Below are 23,798 nucleotides of genomic sequence, written 5' to 3'. Positions count from 1 at the left end.
TCTTAATCGCATTATGTTCACCATTGCGCTTACCTATACGTTGAAGATTAATTCATATCGCCCAAAATAACGTCCCTCGAAGTTATCCATCAACAGTGTGCATAAACTCAGTGGCAAGGTCCTGGTTTGTTTTGCGCGTTCTTGCACAATCCTGACGCTTGTCTGGCAACTCCGTTTTGAGAAAAGCTCGTGGTGCACAGTTTTTATGTTTATAATGTTACAGGGTGTCGTCGAAGAAAACATAACGAGACAGATGGCGAAAGAGCTGAGGTAGAATAGAGTGGAATGGGGATGCTCAGTAGTATATGCACAGTAGTATAGTTTGCATACGACGCAAGAAAAGTTCAATGGCACACGTGGTGAGACAGATCAACGTCGCTGCGATAGTCGACCACGTGCATCGCTATGTGGAATAGTGTATTGAAGGAAGAAAAAGTAAGGAGGGAGCACTACGTCACACAAATGAAGCCCATCTTGTCGGTACATCACGTGATCAAACCTTCAGAGCTTGTGGTATACGTTTTAGTACTCTCGGTGCTGTTCCGTCTTTGACCCACCTGCGTGAGCCGGCCGGTCAGCGCCGCACTAGCGCGTTTCAATTAAAAGCTACTGGGCACCGTACTCTGAAGTATCAGAAAGGCTTGTGGCTGACGCAAATTTGCACAAAATGTCACCTGTTGGGCCGCTAATTCTGGCTTCAAAATGGCACAGCTTGCCAAGGCTGCTCACGTGACGTCACACTCCCTCATTTCTTTTTTTTTTCCTACATGCATTGCGTCTTGTTCTATTACAGGACGCTATGCATGTAGAGACGACTGTCAACGACGAGCTGATTCTGACACCGATGCAGGTGTCGTACAAAAAACTGCTCGTGTTCCCACATCATAGCATAGTCGGCATCATTGTATTTCTACGCGTTGTTGTGCCTCGCCCAAGTTCCACGTGGTCTTCGCGGCCTGCTGGCACCTGGCAGCTGTTGATGAGTCAACCCTGCACCGGGACGGCGACGGACGCGGACAATCGGGAAAAACCACGTCGCCGGCTCCTCTTGACACAAAAGTCGTTGGCCAAGTTTTTGTCAGCCGCCGAGAGCAACACTCCGAAGCAGCGTCGACCCAGCAGCTGTACGGGGTATTCTGCCTTGCTTGGGTCAACCTGGCTGCATCAGGGAGCGACTTTGCGCATGGGATTCCACGTCATCTCACTGTGGTGCCACGCTGGCGCGTGGGGTCTCCCTCACCAAACAGCGAACTGGGCATGCCTTGCCCCTTTCCTAGGTTCAGAGGGAGGCGGTGTTTGGCTTTTCCCTCTTCGGGGCCGGAGAGGAAGACGACGATCTCATTGGAGTATCCTGCGCATAAATTATCTTTGCAAGGGATCTTGGGAAGGCGGACGATGTATAAAAACGCTAGCGCAGAGGCGCTCGTGGGTGTTTTCTTTTTTCATGTTGTACCACGCTACCATGTAAATACTGTATATAAACATTTTTTTCTCCTTCTCCGGCTTCTCTACTCGTCCTCTCCGGGGACTCGGATGGCCCGAGTCCGCACCACGCTACACAAAGGCGCAACAGTGGCTGGCAGCTTATGGGATTCGCCTGCGTCGGCTGCATCGAAGTGGTGAGTGCCGCGTGTTTGCTCTTCTTTTCGCCAGACTCGTTAGCGCAGATGGTCGGTAACGTGGTAGGGTGATTGTGGTAAATTTTGATTCGCAGACCAAGAATTGGGTGGCTCGTGGGCAAAATTACCTTAGAAGAGAAACGGTGTGCATATCTAAGATGGAGAAGTTTAAGGTCCAAGAACTCCTCGAAATTTGTCAGGAGCTGAATATTTCGGTCGGCTCGGTTAAAAGAAAACAACAAATTTTGGAGCACTTGGGAAAAGAGGAAGTGAGTTTAGAAGAGGCCATTGAGGCCAGAGAAACCATTTTGGCAAAGAAAGAGGAGCGTGAGCGCTTAGCCCGTGAACAGAGAGAGGAGGAAATAAGGAGGGATCGCGAGGATAAAGAACATGAAATCCGTCTGAAAGAACTGGAGCTTCGTATGTCCGTGGGAAATCGAAATTCAGGGGGTGGAGAATCAAAGATAAAGGATCTAATCCACACCTTCAAGGCGGGTGACGACATTGCATTATACCTCGTGCATTTTGAGCGAGCATGCGAAAATGCAGGGTTTAGTAGGGAGACTTGGCCACAAAAACTGATATGCGTACTACCAGGCGAAGTGTCCGATGTTATCGCAAGAATGAATAAAGAGGACTCCGAGGTGTATGACAGGGTAAAGGCTGCATTGCTACGAAAATGTCGCCTATCGACAGAGGCTTTCCGCCTGCGGTTCAGGCACTCTAAGAGGGGCAACGAATCTCATTCAGACTATGCCTACCAAATTAGAGCCAACTTTGAAGAATGGCTCAAAAGCGCGCAAGTCTATGGCAACCATGACAAGGTCATTGAGTTGATGGTACTTGAGCAGTTTTACCGGGGAATTCCCGAGGAGGTAAGGCTTTGGGTGCAGGATAGGATGAAAGACGTAGACATGAACAGGGCAGCAGAACTCGCCGAAGATTACTGCTCACGCCGTAGTCTCCGCAGTACACCACGAACTTCGGAAAAAAATGAAAAGGTAGAAAGCTGGTCGGGAAACCAGGGACGCAAGAGGTTTGCAAGAAATAACTGGAAACCCGAGAATTCCAAGTTATTAGACAGTCAGCAGGGAAAGGACAGTGAGGGGACTAAGGCGGCACCTTCATCAGGTTCAAAGGCGCCGGGTGACATAGCGCATGCGTTAGAAGCGCGGAAGCCAGTTGTTTGCTACAGCTGCGGAGAAAAGGGCCACATGGCCAGGAGCTGTAAGAGGCACATGGCATTTGCCACAATTCAGGAGTCAGAGGATAGCTTAAAGCTGTTGAAGCCTTACATGAGGACACTCTCAGTGAACGGCCGAATGTGTAGGGTATTGAGGGACTCGGCGGCCACAATGGATGTAGCGCATCCAAGTTGCGTATCTTCCGAAGACTATATAGGAGAGTGTGCCTGGATTCGGCAAGTGGCAGAAAAGCAAAGCGTCTGCCTACCGATAGCGAGGGTTGTAATCGAGGGCCCTTTCGGCCAATTGTGTACGGAAGCAGCAATTTCAGCCAACCTTCCGGAGCACTTCCCTTACCTATTTTCAAATAAGTCTGAGGAAATGTTAAAAACACGTGGAGAATCATTTGCCACCGAAATAGCTTGCATGGCCCTTACCCGTTCGAAGGCGCGCGAGCTGACGCAACAGCTGAGCAGCTCACCCTCTGGGGAACAGACGTCCGAGGGCAGTGTAGGAAAACCTGAGGTAGTTGCGACGGAAAATGAGTCTGCCATGCGAGTTGTCGAGACGGAAACTGGGGCTATGGTCGGCAACAGCGAGGAAATATCTCTAACGCCCGAAAACGAGGACTTGGTGACAGGCTCGGTGTTAACACCCGCGTCCACCAGTTGGTGTCAGCTAGCCAGAACCGACCGTGCAACGCTAGTGGTCGATCAAAAGGCGGATCTCGCACTCTCTATGCTGCTAGATGCCATACATAAGGAAGGTAACTCTAGAAAGAACGTTTCGTTCTACACCCAAAACGAGGTGTTGCATCGCAGGTATGAGAACGCTAAAGGGCGGGTCTACAACCAAGTGGTAGTTCCACTAAAATACCGGCGGAACATTCTCGACCTGGCCCACAGCAACGCCTGGGCGGGCCACTTAGGTATAAAGAAAACGAAAGCTAAGCTGGCTCAGGAGTTCTACTGGCCCGGGTGCTGGAAGGATGTAGAGATGTTTGTCCGTGAATGCGACACTTGTCAGCGGATAGGAAAATCAACAGACAAATGGAAGGCACCAATGAAACTAGTGCCAATAATCACAGAACCCTTCCGTCGGCTCGTGATTGACATCGTGGGGCCTCTGCCTCCATCTAAATCAGGATATCGGTACGTCCTGACCGCGCTGTGCGTTGCCACCAAGTTCCCGGAGGCAATCGCACTGAAAGAGTTGAGTTCAGTATGCGTGGTGGACGCATTGTTGTCTATTTTTTCTCGGGTGGGTTTTCCCTCGGAGATACAGTGTGACAACGGAAGTGTGTTCACAAGCTGCCTTACGACTACATTCCTAGAACGCTGCGGGATAAAAATCGCGCATAGCTCTATTCACCATCCACAGTCGAACCCTGTGGAACGCATGCACTCGGTCATGAAACGCGTTTTGCGAGCTTTGTGCTTTGAGCATAAAAGTGACTGGGAGGGGTGTATACCAGCTGCGATGTTTTCTCTGAGGTCGGCCCCACACGAGAGTACGGGTTTTAGTCCGGCTGAACTTGTCTACGGCAGGAACTTGAGAGGTCCGCTGCACTTGATACGAGAGTCATGGACTGGATATGGGGAGGACCCTAATGTGGTTTCCTATGTACTGGATTTATTGGGGCGACTGGGGACTACACGCGAAGTGGTGGAGAGCAACATGCGCGCAGCACAGGCGCTTTCCAAGGCCCGTTACGATAAGTCAGCTCGAAAGCGAGTCTTTAGAGTGGGCGATGAGGTGATGCTGTTGTGCCCTTCAAGAAAAAACAAGCTGGACGTACAATGGGAGGGACCAGCGACAGTGATGTCAGTGCTTTCAGACACCAACTACGAGGTAAAGTGGGGCCGGAAATGCCCCAAAGTGTATCACAGTAACCTAATGAAACCCTATATGCGACGAAAAGCAGTAGTAAACCTTGCACTCAATGTTCCTGAGGACGAGGGCGCGGAAATCCTTTGTCTTTCCGATGGCACGGTCAGCAGCACATTGTCAGATAGGGTAGACACAGGGAACACCCTAAGTAAGGCTCAAGAGGAAGATTTAGAGCTTTTAGTACAGGAATTCGCTACCGTTTTCTCCGAGAAGCCAGGCAAAACGGATGTGATTAAGCACGACATTGAGCTGACGGTTAACAAGCCGATCAGCTGTAAGCCGTATCGGGTGTCACCTAGACAGAGAGAGATACTAGAGGCCGAAATTCGCCGCATGATCGACCTAGGTGTTATCATCGAAGCAGACAGTGATTTCACCTCGCCTTTGATTTTGGTTGAGATTCCGGGCCGTGATCCAAGGCCATGCGTGGACTATCGCCGCCTGAACTCTGTAACAATCGACCAGACTTACCCTATTCCTAACATTGAAGAGAGGGTAGAGACAGTGTCTAAGGCGAAATACATTTCTACGCTAGACCTTGTTAGGGGGTATTGGCAGGTCCCTTTGACAGAGCGCGCGAGTCGATACGCTGCTTTTATCTCACCCCTGGGCACTTTTCGTCCTTTGATGATGAGCTTTGGGCTCAAGAACGCACCGTATTGTTTCAGCCGCCTGATGGATAAGGTTCTCCACGGGCTCGAGAAATTTGCGCTGCCTTACCTAGACGATGTGGCGATATTTTCGGACAAATGGGAAGACCATGTTGAACACCTTCGGATGGTTTTGGAACGGATCAAAAATGCAGGTCTTACGGTAAAGAGAGAGAAATGTCATTTGGGCTGTGCTGAAGTAAGCTATTTAGGGCACATTGTAGGAAATGGGCGTCGTCGACCGTCCGAACTCAAGGTAGCCGCGGTGGTCGGTTATCGTCGTCCCAGCACTAAGACCGAGATGAGAGCATTCCTCGGCCTCACAGGTTACTATCAGCATTACGTCCCGAATTACTCCGAGATTGCCAGCCCTTTGACAGATAGTTTACGCAAGACCGAACCTGTGAACATTCAATGGGACTCTAAAAAGGAAGACGCTTTTCAGAAGCTGAAGCACGCATTGAGTGAGAAACCCGTCTTGAGGGCACCGGATTTTGCAAAACCTTTCACTATTCAGTGTGATGCAAGCGAACGCGGTTTAGGAGCAGTGCTATGTCAGACGGACCAGAGTGGAGAGGAGCGGCCGGTTTTGTATTTGAGTCGCAAATTGAGCAGCAGGGAAGAGGCTTATAGCACTTCGGAAAAAGAATGTGCTTGCATTGTTTGGGCCGTACAAAAACTAGGCTGCTATGTTGCTGGCTCTAAGTTTATTATAGAAACTGATCACTCTCCACTAACCTGGTTACACCAAATGTCACCTAAGAATGGTCGTTTGCTCAGATGGAGCATAGCACTGCAGCAGCACAATTTCGAGGTGCGCTACAAGAGAGGTGGCCTTCATACAAATGCAGACGCCCTAAGTCGAGCGTTTTGACTCGTCAAAAGACGCGGAAGGTTTGTTTGATTTTTTTGTTTACCTTTACCTAGTTTATGTGTACTTTTTTTTTTCGATGTGTTACAGTGAGGGCATAGAGAAATTTTTTACTGACTCCCTCGTTGTCCCGAGCTCTACAGTTTGCTTGTTTAGCTTGATTATAATGTTATCTCGATTCCAAATGGAATTACGTATGAAAGAGTTACTGGACACTTGTCCCGATTGGTATGCACATTGTTTCCTTGAGCTTAAGTTATTAAGATAAGATGTTTGCTTTGTAAAATCTGAGGCCTGGCGATGAGAGTGGCGTGCACGCGGTGCTTGTCGCATTGTGTGTGGCTGACAAAGGTCGTTTCTTGGAGCTTGTCACCCACTTTTCACCGAAGCGGGGCGCAGAGGCCAGCTCTTGGAGCATTCCAGTTTGACCAGGCCCTTCGAGAAAGCAAGAGCCTTGCCGGAACGTCGCCGACATCGACCCGGCCGAGCTGCATGGAACAACTCGACCTCCCGATGTATCATCTGGCGGCGGGGGTGCTGTTGTGCCTCGCCCAAGTTCCACGTGGTCTTCGCGGCCTGCTGGCACCTGGCAGCTGTTGATGAGTCAACCCTGCACCGGGACGGCGACGGTCGCGGACAATCGGGAAAAACCACGTCGCCGGCTCCTCTTGACACAAAAGTCGTTGGCCAAGTTTTTGTCAGCCGCCGAGAGCAACACTCCGAAGCAGCGTCGACCCAGCAGCTGTACGGGGTATTCTGCCTTGCTTGAGTCAACCTGGCTGCATCAGGGAGCGACTTTGCGCATGGGATTCCACGTCATCTCACTGTGGTGCCACGCTGGCGCGTGGGGTCTCCCTCACCAAACAGCGAACTGGGCATGCCTTGCCCCTTTCCTAGGTTCAGAGGGAGGCGGTGTTTGGCTTTTCCCTCTTCGGGGCCGGAGAGGAAGACGACGATCTCATTGGAGTATCCTGCGCATAAATTATCTTTGCAAGGGATCTTGGGAAGGCGGACGATGTATAAAAACGCTAGCGCAGAGGCGCTCGTGGGTGTTTTCTTTTTTCATGTTGTACCACGCTACCATGTAAATACTGTATATAAACATTTTTTTCTCCTTCTCCGGCTTCTCTACTCGTCCTCTCCGGGGACTCGGATGGCCCGAGTCCGCACCACGCTACACAAAGGCGCAACAGCGTCGTTCGTTGTACACAACGCACAATAACTGGCGCTATACGACAGCGCACGCAGATGCAGTGAGTGCGCACTCGCTACAGGTGATACGTTTCCAAGCAATGTGTTAAACAATCCTCGGTCAAGAAACCTGGTGTTAGGGCCGGTGTAGACAGCATTTCACCCCGGTTACCATCCGTTGCAGCTCGGGTCTGGCGGGTCTCGTCGTAGTAGGCAGCTCGTCGCCACAACCGGGCCCGTTTAGCTCAACTTGCAGGAAAGGTGCATTCGTAGGCATATATAATACAGTGGTTTATTTACATAGAGAGAAAGAGAGAGAGATCAAAAATACAGTTTAGCTTTTGTGTCGAGTACTCAAGTAGGCCGCGAGGACTGAATATACAGTCTTGTTTGCTCAAATCCGCGGATAAGGAAAATGGCTTCTAATTGCGTTGTCCTCTCCCAGGACATACACCAATTTGGAGGGGGCCGCCCGCACATGCCCACGTCAGCGTCCTTGATTGGGGCGGAGTCACCGCACTTCAAGTAAGGCCCCATGGTTTCCCTTCACTGGCTGAAATGGTCGCTAGGTGATGGGTCTCACGCTCATACCGACAAATAAAAAGGACCGCAACGACGCCTTTGTTCCTCTGAGAAAAGATGTCGCGACCATAACTCATTGTAGAAGATTGAGACACCCGGGTTGCAACGGCTTTCCGCAAGCTAGCAGCTTCTCGGGGACTCATTAGAAGACCAGGAAACTCTGCTCCCCTTTCGGCACCTAGTTTTCCAACGGTGCTTCCGACGCTTGTTTCATATACGTGAACCTTCGAACGCGTCGCCTTCGGTGAACTTGCGCTCTCGATGATTGGTTTTCGTTGGCAGAAACATAGTTTCTTCTGCGAGCTTCTGGTGTAGCTCATTTTGAGAAGTTCTGCTCTTGAATTTCTTGCCTTGGCTGCGTTCACCTTGGAAGTATCACCCTTCTTCTCTCCATTCCGAACTTGATTGCTCCATTCGCCGCTGTGGCCTCGTCTCAACATACTTAATCGACAATGAGGTAGCTTGTACTGTTCACATTATTCTCCCCATTGATGTTTGTAGCTTACTCGTAGAGCCCTTAGGACTAATTCAGGCAGCAGGCTCCTCTGCCCTCGCAGTTTTTCTCTTGCTCCTTTTCGCTTGAATGCGTTTTCATTTGCTTCTGTCAGACATTTCTACGCATGGCTGCGAGGACTTTGCAACATCTGAATCTGTTAGCTTTGGCTTGCACCCATTCTTAATATCCATTGATTCCCTTTTAGCCCTTCAAAGGTTTCCCGCTTTTCATTATTAGAACTTCGTTTCTCCACCATATGCACATGAATTGTTGTAACTGTCGTGTCCTTTGCTTCATTCATAGCGTACGCTGATGGGAGTTCTAAAGGCGTGGGCAAGTTCTTTGAATGTAGCGGTTCTGTGCGTGCTTAAATGCTCGTTACGGCGGTCAAATCGGCGACTTTTCGGCTTCCAGAACGTTGAGCAATTCGTCATGAGTCTGAGTATTCTAGCTTCCGTAGAAGAAGATTGGTTCTCAAAAAGCAGAGGCTTGATGGTCGCGCCATAAACAAAGAGTGCACGTTAGCTTGTACTTCTGTCCAAATACTTTGCCTCATGGCCTCCAAGCGAGCTTGTCGAGCATTTATTACGCCCGCGATCTTATATTGAACTCTGACTTTGGCTAGTATAATCTGGTGGTTCATAAAGCTCTGCTTCGCCCATCTGGGTTCTCAAGTGATCGATATGGACGACGTCTTCTACTTCCTTGTCGACGTCTTTAAGAAGCTTGCAATACTCAATCAAAATTCAATAGATATATCGTAACTCACTTACTGACGGACGTTCCACGTGTATTAGGCGTTCAGTGTTGGCGATGGCTTCCATGACGGCTTTGGGCACTTCATTCCGCCTTGCGAATAGGGCCTCCATTATTCGATCCAGTGTCAGAAACGTGAGAAATCACTGGCCGGTCACGTCACGAGGTGAAGTCACAGTCAACGTGGTATCCGTCACAAACGCTTCGCAGTATAAAGTCTCAAGCAATGTCGAGATGTGCTTCTTGACCTGGTTCTCGGGAATGGTTTGGCTTCGCACATCAGCTTCAATGGCGGCGTCACGACAGTCACCCAGGCTTCAAATGCGGTTCAAAAATTACAAAGTCCGCTTGGTCTCGTGCACTTTGTTATGCCAGCGAGTCCTCGTCAAACGTCCGTGCCTCTGAAAAGGGCAATCTGGGTCAAGGCCAGCCCGCAGTCCGCCTGGCGCGATCAACTCGACGGAGTGAACACGTGCGGCGCCTCCCTGGCCCACGTGCATTGAGTCAGCTGCGCACGTGACAGCGAGCCGGCGTCTTCGTGTCTGGTGGTCACGCATGGCGCGGCGACCCCCCATTGGAGGAATCTGCCCTGACGACCAGCGGCGCTTCTGATTGGACATTTTGGTTGGACCCGGTGCAAATAAAAGAAGCCCTGCGGCGTGTCGCGATCAGCGGTCTTAGGCGAAAGGCTGACCTATGTGTTAGAGAGGAGAGCTCGGCTCTTCGAGTCTCTGTCGGCCCCAGTGCCGAAATTGTAACGCCTCTGTATATATGCTGTACATAAACCTTGTTTAACTCACCGTCGTCTCGTCCGCTCGTCTTATCAGCTCTGCGCAGAAGCAGTCGCGAGCTGAGAAACATACGCTACCAAACGGCTGGTTATCTTCCCGGCGGAGTTGAAAGCAGTGGCGCCTTGGGACCGTGTTGGCATCGCCGTCTTTCGCAACAGTGGTGGCTTCGGCGGGATCGGTCCGGCTTTCGCAACAGTGGTTGGCAGCTGCGGGATCGGCCGGCGTCAGCGACATCGATGCGGTGAGTGCCTGATGTTTTCCCCTCAGTTCACCAGACTACTCTAGCTCAGGTTGTAGTAGTTTAGAGAAGGGCTGTGTGAAGCATTAAAGTAAGCTTTGATCGTTTCAAGCCAAGTCGAAGCGCTTTGAAACCAAAGTTAATGCGGAGGGGGTAAACACGGGAGTGTGAAAAATTGCTTGCGCGTCTTGCTAGTAGGCTTATAGTGGGTACGGCAAGTAGATTCTTAACAGGGGCAAACAGCAAGAGGCTAGTGTGAACGATGGAGAACCTTAAAGTGAAGGAACTCATCGAAATTTGTGAGGAACTCGGCATTACTTTGGGCCGTGCGAAACGAAAGCAAGCGATCCTTGAGATCATGAAGGATGAGGGAGTGTCGGCTGAGGAAGTCGATGAGGCCTGGGTGGATATCAAAGCACGCCGTGAGGAGGCTGAAAGGCGAGAAGTAGAAGCTCGCGAACGTGAGGAGGCTGAAAGGCGCGAAGCTCGCGAACGTGAGGAGGCTGAAAGGCGCGAAGCTCGCGAACGTGAAGAAAGGCGCGAAGCTCGCGAACGTGAAGAAAGGCGAGAAGCTCGCGAACGTGAAGAAGCTGAAAGGCGAGAACGTCGCGAGCGCGAGGAGGCCGAGAGACAGGAGCGCCTCGAGATGAAACGAATAGAATTGGCAATCCTACAGTGTTCGCAGGTGCCTAGCGCAGCTTCTCCGACGATTCAGGTCAGCGGTATTAGAATTCGGGATCAACTGCCACCGTTCGTAGTAGGCGAGGACATGGCGAAGTATCTCGTCAAGTTTGAACACGTCTGTGAGCGAAACGCTTTGGAGCGGTCTCTTTGGGCGCAGAACCTGTTAGCTCTTCTTCCCGGCGAAGTGTCCGACGCGATAACTTGCTTGTCGAGGGAAGCGTTTGAGAGCTATGACGAGGTTAAGGAAGTGCTCTTGAGACGTTATAAGTTGTCACCCGAGGCTTTCAGGCAAAGGTTCCGGTATGCTGAAAAGGGGAATGAGTCACACGTTGACTTCGCGTTTCGTCTTAAAGCCGATTTAATTGAATGGCTCAAGGGCGAAGGTGTTTATGACGACCGCGATAAAGTGGTGGAATGCGTTGCATTGGAGCAATTCTACCGCTGCATCGAGGATAATGTCAGACTTTGGCTGCAGGACAGACTTGGGGAAGTACAGCTAAACAAGGCAGCAGAGTTAGCTGAGGAGTATTATACTCGCCGAAAGTTGCACAGCAGGGCAGTGCGCGTTGAAAAGGATGAGAGAAAAGAGGGCTTTTCAAGGAAACCTGATCAACGGAAACCCGTTCCGCACCGTAATTTCAAAAAGGACCCGTCTCTTACGAAGGACAGTGTAGGGGAAGGGCAAACAGAAGCGGAGAAATCAAGTGAGGTCTCTACCACACAGGCATTTGAATCGGAAAACAAACGGAAGCCGCTAATCTGCTACAACTGCAAAAAGGAAGGGCACATCGCGAGAAACTGTCAGGAAAAGTTTGCCTTCGCAACGATCCGAGAATCAGAAAAAAACATTCGGTTGTTGGAGCCGTATCTCCAAGAAATTAGGGTCAATGAGAAAACGTGCCGAGCACTTAGAGACTCAGCGGCAACCATGGACGTTGTCCATCCTTCATTGGTGTCTCCGGATGACTTCACAGGAGAATGCGCGTGGATCAGGCAAGTCGCCGAGGAGCAGAGTGTTCGCTTACCAATCGCCATGGTTGTCATGGAAGGCCCGTTCGGTAAGCTTCGCACCGAAGCGGCTGTGTCTGCCGCGCTGAACGATCGTTTTCCTTATCTTTTCTCCAACAACTCGGAGCAGCTTCTCAAAGAGCAGGGCAAATCGTTCTTTCCCAACTTAGCGTGCATGGCCCTCACGCGATCGCAAGCGCGAAAGCTTTCGCAGGAGCTTGATCGGGTTCAATGCGGTGAACGCTCAAGTGACCTTGTCGGCGGGTCGACGGAACCTCAGAGAGGAAATTTTCCGCGTGAGTCATGTGAGCAGTCACGCGAGCGGCCCGTCGCGGAAGCGGCCGGCGCGGTATGCGTTGGGGGAGACGACATGGCGCCATTGAATCAGAGCGAGAGGGCTGCAACGCTCTCGCCTGTAGCGGAAAGTTGGAGCGAGCTGCCGAGAGTTGATCGAGAGACGCTCATTCGAGAGCAGCGTGAGGACCTCTCGATTGAAGCGCTAGTGGAAAGCCACAAAAACGCGGCAAAAGTGCTGTCGAAGGAGCACTACGAGAAATCTGTGAAGAAACGCGTTTTTGAAGTAGGAAGTCAGGTAATGCTGCTGCAGCCGTTCAAAAAGAACAAGCGTGAGGTTGATTGGGAAGGGCCTGCCAATGTAATATCGAAGCTTCCCGATACGAATTCTGAGGTGAAATTAGGAAGGCGGCAGAACAAAATTTACAACTTGATGAAACCATACGTTCAACATCAAGCGGTCGTAAATCTGTTGTTGAATGCTTCAAAGGAAGAGGAAGCAGAAATTTTGAGTTCTAGTGAGGTAATTGAAGGGGGATCGAAAGTAATCCGGGAGCAGATAAACCTAGAGCCTAGCTTAAGTGAAGGACCTGAGAAAGAGGACCTGAGAAAGATTGTTTCCGAGTTTGGGTATGTGTTGTCGGACCGTCCCGGAGACACGACGGGGATCGAACACGATATCGAGCTAACTTGTGAGGAGCCAATCCGTAGCAAGCCGTATCGTTGTTCCCCCGTGCAAAAGCAGATCATGAAAGAGGAGATCGATAAAATGCTGGAGTTGGGAGTCATAGTACCGGGCGAGAGTGACTATACATCCCCTCTAATATTGGTTCAGGTGCCAGGAAAAGATCCGAGGCCATGCATCGATTACCGGCGTCTTAACGCAATAACTCGAGACCAAACTTACCCGATACCCAACCTAGAGGAGAGCGTGGAAACTGTGTCACAGTCCAGCTATATTTCCACGTTAGACCTCGTGCGAGGGTATTGGCAAGTCCCCCTTACAGAGCGTGCCAGCCGCTATGCCACATTTGTTTCTCCATTTGGAACGTATCGCCCACTTAAGCTGAGCTTTGGATTGAAAAATGCACCCTTTTGTTTTTCAGGCTTAATGGACCGCGTTCTTAAAGGCCTCTCCGAGTTCGCTCTGCCGTATATTGACGATGTCGCCATCTTCTCCAACAACTGGGAAGAACATGTCGAGCATCTACGCGTCGTGCTGAACAGGTTGAGAAAGGCTGGCCTTACCGTGAAACCTACTAAATGTCACCTAGGGTGTGGCGAGGTGTCTTACCTGGGGCACGTTGTGGGGCGTGGCCGGCGTAGACCTTCAGAAATTAAGGTAGCCGCTGTCGTGAACTATCCACGACCAACCACAAAATCAGAGATAAGCCCTTATTATTCTTGGGCCTGGCTGGATACTATCAGCATTACGTGCAAAATTACTCTAGCATTGCCAGCCCCCTCACTGACGCGCTTCGAAAGTCCGAGCCGGTTAAAGTAGTATGGGACTCAGAAAAGGAGACTGCGTTTTGCCAGCTAAAACAGGCCTTAAGCGAAAAACCTGTTCTCATGGCACCCGATTTCTCTAAGAGATTTGTGATTCAATGCGACGCGAGTGATCGCGGCATGGGAGCTGTATTGTGCCAGGAGGACAGTGCTGGTAACGAAAGGCCAGTTTTGTATTTAAGTCGAAAACTCAGCGGCAGGGAAGAGGCGTACAGTACCTCTGAAAATGAATGCGCTTGCCTCGTGTGGGCCGTTCAAAAGCTAGCTTGTTATGTCTCCGGTTCGAGGTTTGTGGTTGAAACGGACCACTGTCCTCTAACCTGGTTAAATAACATGTCGCCTAAAAGTGGCCGGTTACTGAGGTGGAGCATGATACTCCAACAGCACAACTTTGACGTTCGCTACAAAAAAGGAAGGCTAAACGCTAATGCAGACGCATTGAGCCGTGCGTTTAGTTAGTACCTTCTCAACTTTTCGGTTTCTGGCTGGCGATTCGGGGCAAAATTTTGACCTCATCACGACCTGGGCTGAGCGCTCTCGTTCAGAGTGATCTCAAGGGGCCAACTTTATGTGGTATTCTAATCCGTTACGTTGTTGTACGTGGAAAAAAAAATTGAGTTGTCATTTTAAGGGTCTTTTGTCCCACATGTGCCTCTTGATGTAGAGGGAACAAAATTCCGATAAACACGTAGTTAGGTATATGTTGTACTATACTTTGTCTGGTGTTCTGTCGGGTGACCGAGGGCACTTGCTTGTGTCGTGTGTTGTCTGTTGTCGAACCGTTCTTAGCAAGTTGCAGAACCATCGACAAGTGCTGAAACCGAAGATGGTCAGAAGAGGCGAGTGAAGCTGGTCGACAAGTTGTGGCGACAAGCCAGTGGAGCTGGGATCCGTCGTCAAAAATGGGATGTGTTCCCGGAACAGTTTGGAGCTGTATTCTCCCTATGGCCCTGGAGGCGAACCTGGATGGACCTGGCGAACGAGCGCACCTGACATCCGAGCCCCGTGGAAGCAGCTCGTCTTTCCGGTGCATTGTCTGGCGGCGGGGGTGCTGTTATGCCAGCGAGTCCTCGTCAAACGTCCGTGCCTCTGAAAAAGGCAATCTGGGTCAAGGCCAGCCCGCAGTCCGCCTGGCGCGATCAACTCGACGGAGTGAACACGCGCGGCGCCTCCCTGGCCCACGTGCATTGAGTCAGCTGCGCACGTGACAGCGAGCCGGCGTCTTCGTGTCTGGTGGTCTGACGCATGGCGCGGCGACCCCCCATTGGAGGAATCTGCCCTGACGACCAGCGGCGCTTCTGATTGGACATTTTGGTTGGACCCGGTGCAAATAAAAGAAGCCCTGCGGCGTGTCGCGATCAGCGGTCTTAGGCGAAAGGCTGACCTATGTGTTAGAGAGGAGAGCTCGGCTCTTCGAGTCTCTGTCGGCCCCAGTGCCGAAATTGTAACGCCTCTGTATATATGCTGTACATAAACCTTGTTTAACTCACCGTCGTCTCGTCCGCTCGTCTTATCAGCTCTGCGCAGAAGCAGTCGCGAGCTGAGAAACATACGCTACCAAACGGCTGGTTACCTTCCCGGCGGAGTTGAAAGCAGTGGCGCCTTGGGACCGTGTTGGCATCGCCGTCTTTCGCAACAGTGGTGGCTTCGGCGGGATCGGTCCGGCTTTCGCAACAACTTCTACAGTCGTGCCTCCCGGGTTTCACGGCACCCAAATGATGAGAAAAGGACGAGCCGCCGTACCCACGGTGAAGCCCACCCGTCAAGCTTTTCTTTTTTCCGAATGCACTGCTCTAATCCCCGAGGATGATAATGTCGCTCCTCGTCCACTACACAATTTGGAACATGTGCAATGGGCATGTAAACACCGCGGGGCAGGATGCCTAGAGGAGAGAGAGGGAGCGAGTGCCGGCTAGCAGACGCTGCCTGCGTAAGCGTTGTGAGGCGAGTGGCGGAGGTTGCATGAAGACGAGAGAAGAGAGGAAGAGGGGACGCGCATGCGCAGCAGTGGTGGTCACGCTGCACACCGGATTGAGCTCGATCATAAGAAAGTTCGCATTTAAAAAAGAAAGTATTGCCGCAAGGGCGAACCAACGAATACAATAGCAACATACTGAAACGTTATACGAAGTAAGGCTGACTGTTTACTCTTGGATACGATCTTGCCCAACTCATTAAGGGAGTATCACCGCTCCAAGGAGTCGAGCGGTTTTTGTGCTTTCAGTTCTCTAAACAAGCGTTGAAAGCACGAGCAAGATTACAAGCTGTCTCCATAGTTTTTGTCAAGAAAGCGCGTGCACCAGCACTCGCGCCCAGGTCTTGACGAGCTAAGTTCAATCAATCAATCAATCAATCAACCAACCAACCAATCAATCAATCAATCAATCAATCAATCAATCAATCAATCAATCAATCAATCAATCAATCAATCAATCAATCAATCAATCAATCAATCAATCAATCACTCATTCATTCAATAAATCAATCAATCAATCAATCAATCAATCAAATTTTATTTTCGCTTCAGACAATACAGCGCATTGTCACTGCGAAAATAGGGGACCAGAGAAAAAAGCTGCGCTTGCGCAGCTTAACTAAGCTCTGGTCACCCGTACTGCAGTAGTGACAGGGCAAAACATCTAAAAAGTCTATATAGCCACAGTATATACAATGCGATTACCAAAAGTAGTTATGTAGACTACGGTGTTCTAATGAAAAAAAAAACATCAATGTATGTTTTAAGTTACAATCACTTTAGTAAAACCAGCTACTGTAAATATACAAACATGAGTAGTTCTAATACATTTACATAAACAGATCTAGTAAGGTTTTGTTAGTAAAGTTAAGAACGTCAACATTTCTTCGTTCTAGTTCATTTAGTGTGGTTGCGAGTACATAATCAAGTTTTTCTTTCCCATAATGGGTACGCGAGAAAGGAACGTAGTATGGTGGGTGATGCCTGAAAGGATAGGAAATTGCATTTGCTCGAAGATTTGCAAGATCTTCGAATAGCTGTGTTCTTCCTAATGTGGCATTTTTGTATGTTCTCAGTAGTTTATGCTTGTATATGTTGTGAATCTTCATAATTTTATGTTTGTGGAATAAAGGTTCTGTGTGTTCTAGAAACGAGACGTTTTCTATTGAACAAAGTGCTTTTTTCTGGACCAAGAATATTTGCTGTCAGTTTGATAATGTTGTGTTTCCCCATATTAGTGTGCAATAATATAAGTGAGAGTTGAAGAGCGCGAAATATTATAAGATTCTTTTAATTCTAACAGGAAAAGTGTGACGGTTTTGGCTTAATACACCGGCTGCTGTGCTTAATTTTGGCAATAAGGTTCTCACATGTTCATTCCAGGACATATTTTCTGCAAAAATTACACCTAGAATCTTAATATGTTTCTCTATTTTGATTTGAAATGGCCCAAGAGTTATATAATCGTCGATGCTTCTTAAAATGCCCGGGGCACGGAACAACACACATTTAGTTTTCGATTCGTTTAAAGTAAGCCTATTGAACTTGCACCAGATCTGTAAGTTATGACAGAATGTGTCACCCTTTCGTGTTATGGTCTCCAAGTCTCTTCCCTCAAGAAGTACCGAGCAATCGTCGGCATATATAATATATTTACAATCCTCATAGATTCTTACAATATCATTAATATAGAAAAGGAAGAGAATCGGCCCTAGTATGCTACCCTGAGGAACCCCATATTCAATAGGCCTAAGGTGTGATTTACATTTATTTAGTTCAACGCATTGGTAGCGCGTTTTCAAATAATATTTAATAAGTTGTAACACTGTCCCACGTAACCCATAATGTTCTAACTTTCAAATAAAATTGAGTGGTTTACCCGATCGAAAGCTTTACAAAAATCTAGAAATATACCCAGTGTCATGACCTTATTTTCAAAGTTGTGTAATATTGCCTATTTTTGAACAAGAAGTGCTGTTTCAGTGCAACGTCCCTTTCTGAAGCCAAATTGGTGATCTGTTAATCGGTTGTATTTTGTAATAAATTTCTCAATACGACAATTTATTACTTTCTCGAGTCCCTTTGAAAAGATAGGCAATATTGACACAGGACGACAGTTGCTTAAGCTATTTTTGTCTCCATTCTTGTAAATCACTGAAACTCTAGCCACCTGCATGCTGTCTGGAAAAAAGTCCAGTAGAGATAGCGACGTTATATATGTGTGTAAGCACTGGTGCAATTAAGTCTATAACGTATTTAATTGGTTTTATTTCTAGATCATCCACATCGCGGCTACGACTGTTCCTAAGCTTCTGATACAGCATTGTCACTTCAGGGACAGATGTTGGCTGCAAGTACATTGTGTGGGATAGCCTCGGAATACGATTAGCAGCTTCGTGACAGTAGGTGCTACTTCGAATTTCAACAAAGAAATTGTTGAAAAGGTTGGTGAGTTCGGTCCCGCCAATCGTTTTGTCATTTATGACGAGATTGTCGATCGTATAATCCTTGGTATTCTGGTTTAGTAACTTGTTTATTTTTTCCACACTTTGTTACCACTACACAAGCAATTGTTGTCAAATACACGCTTATAATATTCGTTTTTTGATTTTTAATGTCTTTATTCAACCTATTTGGAAATGTCTTAAACTCTTTTAATTCTTCCGTGTTACGAGACTTACGAAAGTTGGCGAAAAGCTTATTCTTATGTTTAATAAGCTTGATGTATTCATGTGTGATCCACGGTTTGCGCACCCTTTTTTGTTTACGGTATGTCCGTGATGGGAACGACTCTAAATAATGTTTTTTGAAAATTTTTATAAATAAGTCATAACACTTATTGCTGTCTTCAAGAAGAAATACTTCCCTCCAATCTGTTTTAGAAATCTTATCCCGAAACACCTCTAGCGCTTGAGACGATATATCCCTGTACACGAGCTGAGGCCAATCCCTTTGTTGCAATGAACTGTTACGGTTAAGCATGCAAAATGTAGGTAGGTGATCACTGACGTCACTGTAGATAACGCCAGAGAGAATGCCATCAGTGTTTCGGTTAGTAATGAACAAATCTAGCACAGAAGCTGATGAAAGAGTAACGCGTGTAGGTGTTGATATAAGATTTTGAAAACCGTTGCTTTGTAATACAAGCAAAAAATCATTCGCCGCACTCAAGCCTTTGGAATGTCAATGTTCATATCACCGCCTATTGTTAGTAACCATCTGTTTTCACTGGCACATGAAAGCAAAGAATCGAGAAACTTCAAGAACGCTGAGATGTTGCCACTTGGTGGTCTGTACAGAACAGCGAACACATTGCTATTTTTCCTAATACAAATGGCTTTGATATCACAAGTAACAGTGCTAAACTCTGGTAGAATTTCAAAACCTGGTATAGCAACCTGAATAGAAACTCCACCACCCCTACATTTTTTTCTGTTTAGAAAGAAGTGATCGTAAGACGGTAAAACAAAGTGATCCGAATTTTCATTGTACCAAGTCTCAGTGAACATAAGTGCATCGAAACTAATATTGCAGGATTCTAAAAGGGCGTAGATTTCATCAAATTTACATTGCATGGATCTAACATTTAGATGAAAAACCTTAAAAAGCTTCTCTGGGTTGTCAGATATGATACCACGCATGTCCTCAGGTAGCACGTAGTTAGCATCCAAGTTTCTACAATCTGGAAAATCGAAGTGATCGCGCAGGGGGCGCGCATCCTTATCCTCTGGCGGTGACCTTGTCCAAATCGCTCTCGCGTTTTATTGCCACGATGGATGAAGTCTCATCGCGACGGGCAAAAATGGCACCGTTTTTATCCAGACAAACTTCCAGCCATGTTCGCGCTTGCGCGGTGTTGCCATACCAAGTAGTCTCTTTAGATACTTACAAAGGTGTTTATTTACAAAGATAGGATGATTTGCCTCACTTCTAGAAGCTTCCAGTGATAGACCCAGGCTTCCGCTCGTAAGTTTAGTTTTTTTTTTAGCCTTCTCTAGAACCTTGTCTCTCTTTTCGCGCTTCACGAACTGAACAATAATGTTCTTCTTTGCTTTGTCTTTCGTTGCCACTCTGTGAATTACGTCTATATCGTTCGCGCAGACAGGTTCACTGATGGCCGTTCCAGTTTGAGCAAGAACATCTCTCAAACACTCATTCGGTGTTTCCGTAACACCTTTGATCTCAAGGTTTTTGTTGCGCGAGTACTGCTCAGTTTTGACAAGACTGGTTTGACATTCCATCATTTCCCTCTCTAATGAGCAAACTTTATGCTGGAGCGCTTCATTTTCTTTTTTAAGAGAGCTGGACTCCGTCAAAGTAGCATCAAGCCGCAAGTTAGCATCATCGAGATTTTTACTAATGAAATCCATGCTGTGCCTCATGTCGTCGATCTCAGTCCGGAGCTTTCTCTCTTCTGCACGCATGCTTCTTTCGAGAGATTCTTTCATGTTCTTAAATTCATTCCGGAGTTCATCTTTGAACTGTTCAACCTGTTTTGAAACATCCTTTGTCATTTCTAATGGTCACAACAACGAACAGAAAGTGTCACTCTTTGTGGTAGTGGTGACAGCGAAATGTCCTAATAGACTTTTAGAAATATTTGAAAATTTTGCTAACCTGTAATGTGCAGCATTCAAGAATTACGCCTGCTGCTCCGCTGCTGTCACCGCTGCCAAATGATGCGTCTGTGGAACAGCGGTAGTTTTATAGCCGGGCGGTGGTCACGTGCTCTGTCGTTCAGCCTGCGCAGTCAGGACCCGATGAGCGAAGCCTGTGCGCTGCTGTCCTCTTCTGTACACTTGCGCTGTCTTGCGGCGCAGTCCCACGTGTCCGTCGAATATCGCTGTCAGCACGGTTTCATTGACGCCTGTAATGTGCAACATTCAAGAATTACGCCTGCTGCTCCGCCGCTGTCACCGCTGCCAAAAGTTCGCAGTTGCTGCTCCTCGGTGGCGCCTTATCAATCTCCTACGCCGCATGGCATTTCCTTTTTGGTTGACGAGCCATTGACATTAGGCGTCACACACTGAGTGACGTTACCGCATGTACCTTCCTGCGACGGAGACGACCAGCTCTTTTCGTATCTGTTGCAGCCATGTTCGTCGTTAGCGCTCGCGTGCTTTTACTAGTGCGTATAGAACATATGATGTGCGGGGCGATGTTATGTTGAAATTTATAGCTGAAACTAGCTCTGACTAAATACTGCAGTTGCTACCCGCCTCTCCTTGGTACGTCCTCGTAAGTATACGCGCTGTTTTCGCCTTGGTAGGAACAACCACCTAGTTATGTGTTATTCCAGCTCAAAATTAGGCCTTTGTTGTAGAACGTAGACTATGAGGATAAGAACAAGATGTAGAAGAGAAGGAGCATGTGTTGCTCTTTTACGTGAGCCCTATCTTGCCACGTATATGACTAGCTTCACGGAGATATATTAACTCACTTGTGGTTCCTACGACTCTCCCACAAGGGTATATATAAGAACCACCTAGGAGAGTTCGGGCGTCTCTTTAATGAGGGTTATGTATGTGGCAAGTTCGGATGCCGAAAAAGGAGTCGCAGGATTGTTTTCTTAGCGTGTAAGATGCCGAGAACTCAAGTGCAGATATACAGAGAGAAAGTTGTTAGCCGCCCCACTTAACTCTGTAAATACTAACTGTGTTCTAACCATATTGGTGCCGCCAATTTAGAATAGGGACTGTAATTGCAGTGTCCCAGTTTATTTTCAGTTTAGTTTTTTTTGTTCATTGTAGTGGGAATTCAACTCACTGCCTCGTGCTAAGTATCATTATGAAAGTATGCTGTAAGAAGTCATTGCTGTTGCGCCACTCAATCTAGTCACAGCGTGCGAGCCAAATGCAAGGATGCAAGTATACAGTGCCGTCCACTTACGGTGAACACAGACCAGCGTGACCACGCTCCGCGCAGCGCCAGTGTGCCGGTGCGGCCTTGCATCAAAGTGTAGTGACCACGGTGCAAGAATACTTTAGGTGAGTGAACGACGCGAAGCGAGCACTTGGCGGGGAGGGACCGATTATGTTCTCGTTTGCGACGTGCCGATAGGTGGCTCGCCGGACTGAGGACCGTGGCAGGTTGCTGGCGCATTCCGCAAAGCGTATCCGGCACGTGAGCGATGGTTTCCAAATCCGATAAACCCAGGTAACCGTGCGATACCAACCACGCGACACGCATGCGGCGCTGCTCTATGCATAGAGCAGCGCCGCGAAAAATAAGGGTAATAAGGGAGGAGGTTGACGATGCAACGAGGGTGTTGTGGCGACGATAAATGAGCACCGCTACTTTCCTACATCACGGGGCTTTCCTACACCGAGAAAGGGGGAGGGGAAGCCGGGGCAAGGTTTGTAGCGCTATCTTCCAGGCTCCTAGCGAAGCAGATTATTATCGGACAGCGGATCGTCCCGGCGTTCGCTCACCTAAAGTATTCTTGCACCGTGGTAGCGACGCATGTGCACACGAACAAATGGGAAATGCTTTACGTCTTCCGCTACATTGCTTGAGTGCGCCATTCCGTAGTGGGCAAGTCAAGGTCTGTACGAATCGGTCGTGAAAGTGCGGCGAAAAGTGCTTCAGAAGCTTTTGCCAGTGACATCAGCATGGGGAGTTACGGGTTAAAGTACGACCATTTGTGGAGGGAACAAACAAACAACATTATTTAAAAACCAAGTTTTATTCAAAGTCGAAGCAATCACTATGTTTCGCAACTGACATTTTTTCCTCCAGCAATATTATGTAGGTGTAATAAACAAAATACTTATGAGACTTTTTCATTATTACGAAACATTGTTTGTACAGCACCTTCTGCCCATGCTCTTATTACTCAGTGTAGCCCTTGCATTGCCTGGGTATGCATGGCGACGCCCGCTCGTAAAGTTCGTCAGCGGAGACACACCCCGTCACGTGTTTTAGTGTTCTGCGCTTGCTTGCGTTCTCTGTTGTGCGCGAAATTGTTAGGCGCGTTTTATCTTTAGTTAACGTATTGAGTGCAGCGTCCGACGAACAGAGGAAAGATGCGAATTACATTTAACGCCGAGTATTTTTGTCGGTAGCTGCGAAAACAGTGTGATGTGCAAGGATGCAGTGGCAACAAACGTACGCCTGGTGACCCATGTCTTTTAGATAAGAAACGAGGACAATGATTCGGAATGCGCTGCTCGTTGGACTTTCATCTATCAGTATTCCTGCAGCCCGCTCTTCTTCTTGAACATGCAGTGCATACCATTATTCGCGTTATCGCTGAGCAGATTACCTATCGTGCTGCCATAGCGGTAATTTATCGGAGCATACTGAAAAATAAACATAACGCAAATAGTATCCGCCAACTTTTTGTGCTTATTACCATCGTGTGCTGTGTAATAAAGTTGAGTTATTGTGACCATTGAATAAAATTGCAGTATCACAATTTTGGCGGGACTTGGCGTCATTTATTCCTGTGAAAAGTGAGGAACACAAGCATTGTGCCTGCTAAAAAAAAAAAAACTGCGGATGTGGGAAACAAATAAGCAACGCACAGATATGACAAGTATACGCGGTTGGCTGCTTTAATAAATCCGCAAAAGATGCCCCGAACGCCGAAGTTTGAAGATCATGTTTCCTTGTAAAATCAAGGTAAAGTGAACGGTAGTACACTTAACCACCACTATCTATTGATGAGTCAGTATCAAATTAGCTGGCGTTGACTTAAAGTGCAGTCGCGGAGGGCTCGCCGGGGATCACCTTAGCGCGAGTCCTTAACGACCAGAAAATAATTTGAGATGAAATTTCATGCTAGTGCACACAAAATGACGTCACTCGTTCACCAGCTAGTGCGTCACATCCGCTTTTATTTTTTTGTTCCGCCGCAAGTGTTCCCTCCTCACAGAGATGGTCAAGGGCCATTTTCTGAACGCATGGGCTTTTACGGAGCCTTCACTACCAGTTGTACCTTGATCGAGCGCCGGTCTTGCTTGCCTCTATACTCGGCGACAACTTTCTGTGGCACCACAGTCATAGCTACGTGGGCGGAGCTTCTGCGTACGTGTTACTGCGCCAAGCAGTCGGTTTTC

At 48.2% G+C, this 23,798-nt stretch overlaps 1 long non-coding RNA gene across 1 annotated transcript in view; it reads right to left on the bottom strand.

The window, feature by feature from the left end:
- The window catches only part of LOC142802777 (uncharacterized), a 32,662-nt gene extending 10,818 nt beyond the window's left edge, over positions 1–21,844 (bottom strand). The window contains exons 1-2 of the long non-coding RNA XR_012893986.1: positions 21,628–21,844; positions 20,356–20,605 (exon numbers count right to left, since the gene is read on the bottom strand). This is a non-coding gene — a long non-coding RNA (uncharacterized LOC142802777). The remainder of the gene's footprint in view (positions 1–20,355; positions 20,606–21,627) is intronic.
- Positions 21,845–23,798: the final 1,954 nt, after the last annotated feature.

This window comes from Rhipicephalus microplus, chromosome 3 (assembly GCF_043290135.1).
Source record: "Rhipicephalus microplus isolate Deutch F79 chromosome 3, USDA_Rmic, whole genome shotgun sequence".
Classification (NCBI taxonomy): Eukaryota; Metazoa; Arthropoda; class Arachnida; order Ixodida; family Ixodidae; genus Rhipicephalus; species Rhipicephalus microplus.
This window is presented reverse-complemented; position numbering and strand designations above follow the sequence as displayed.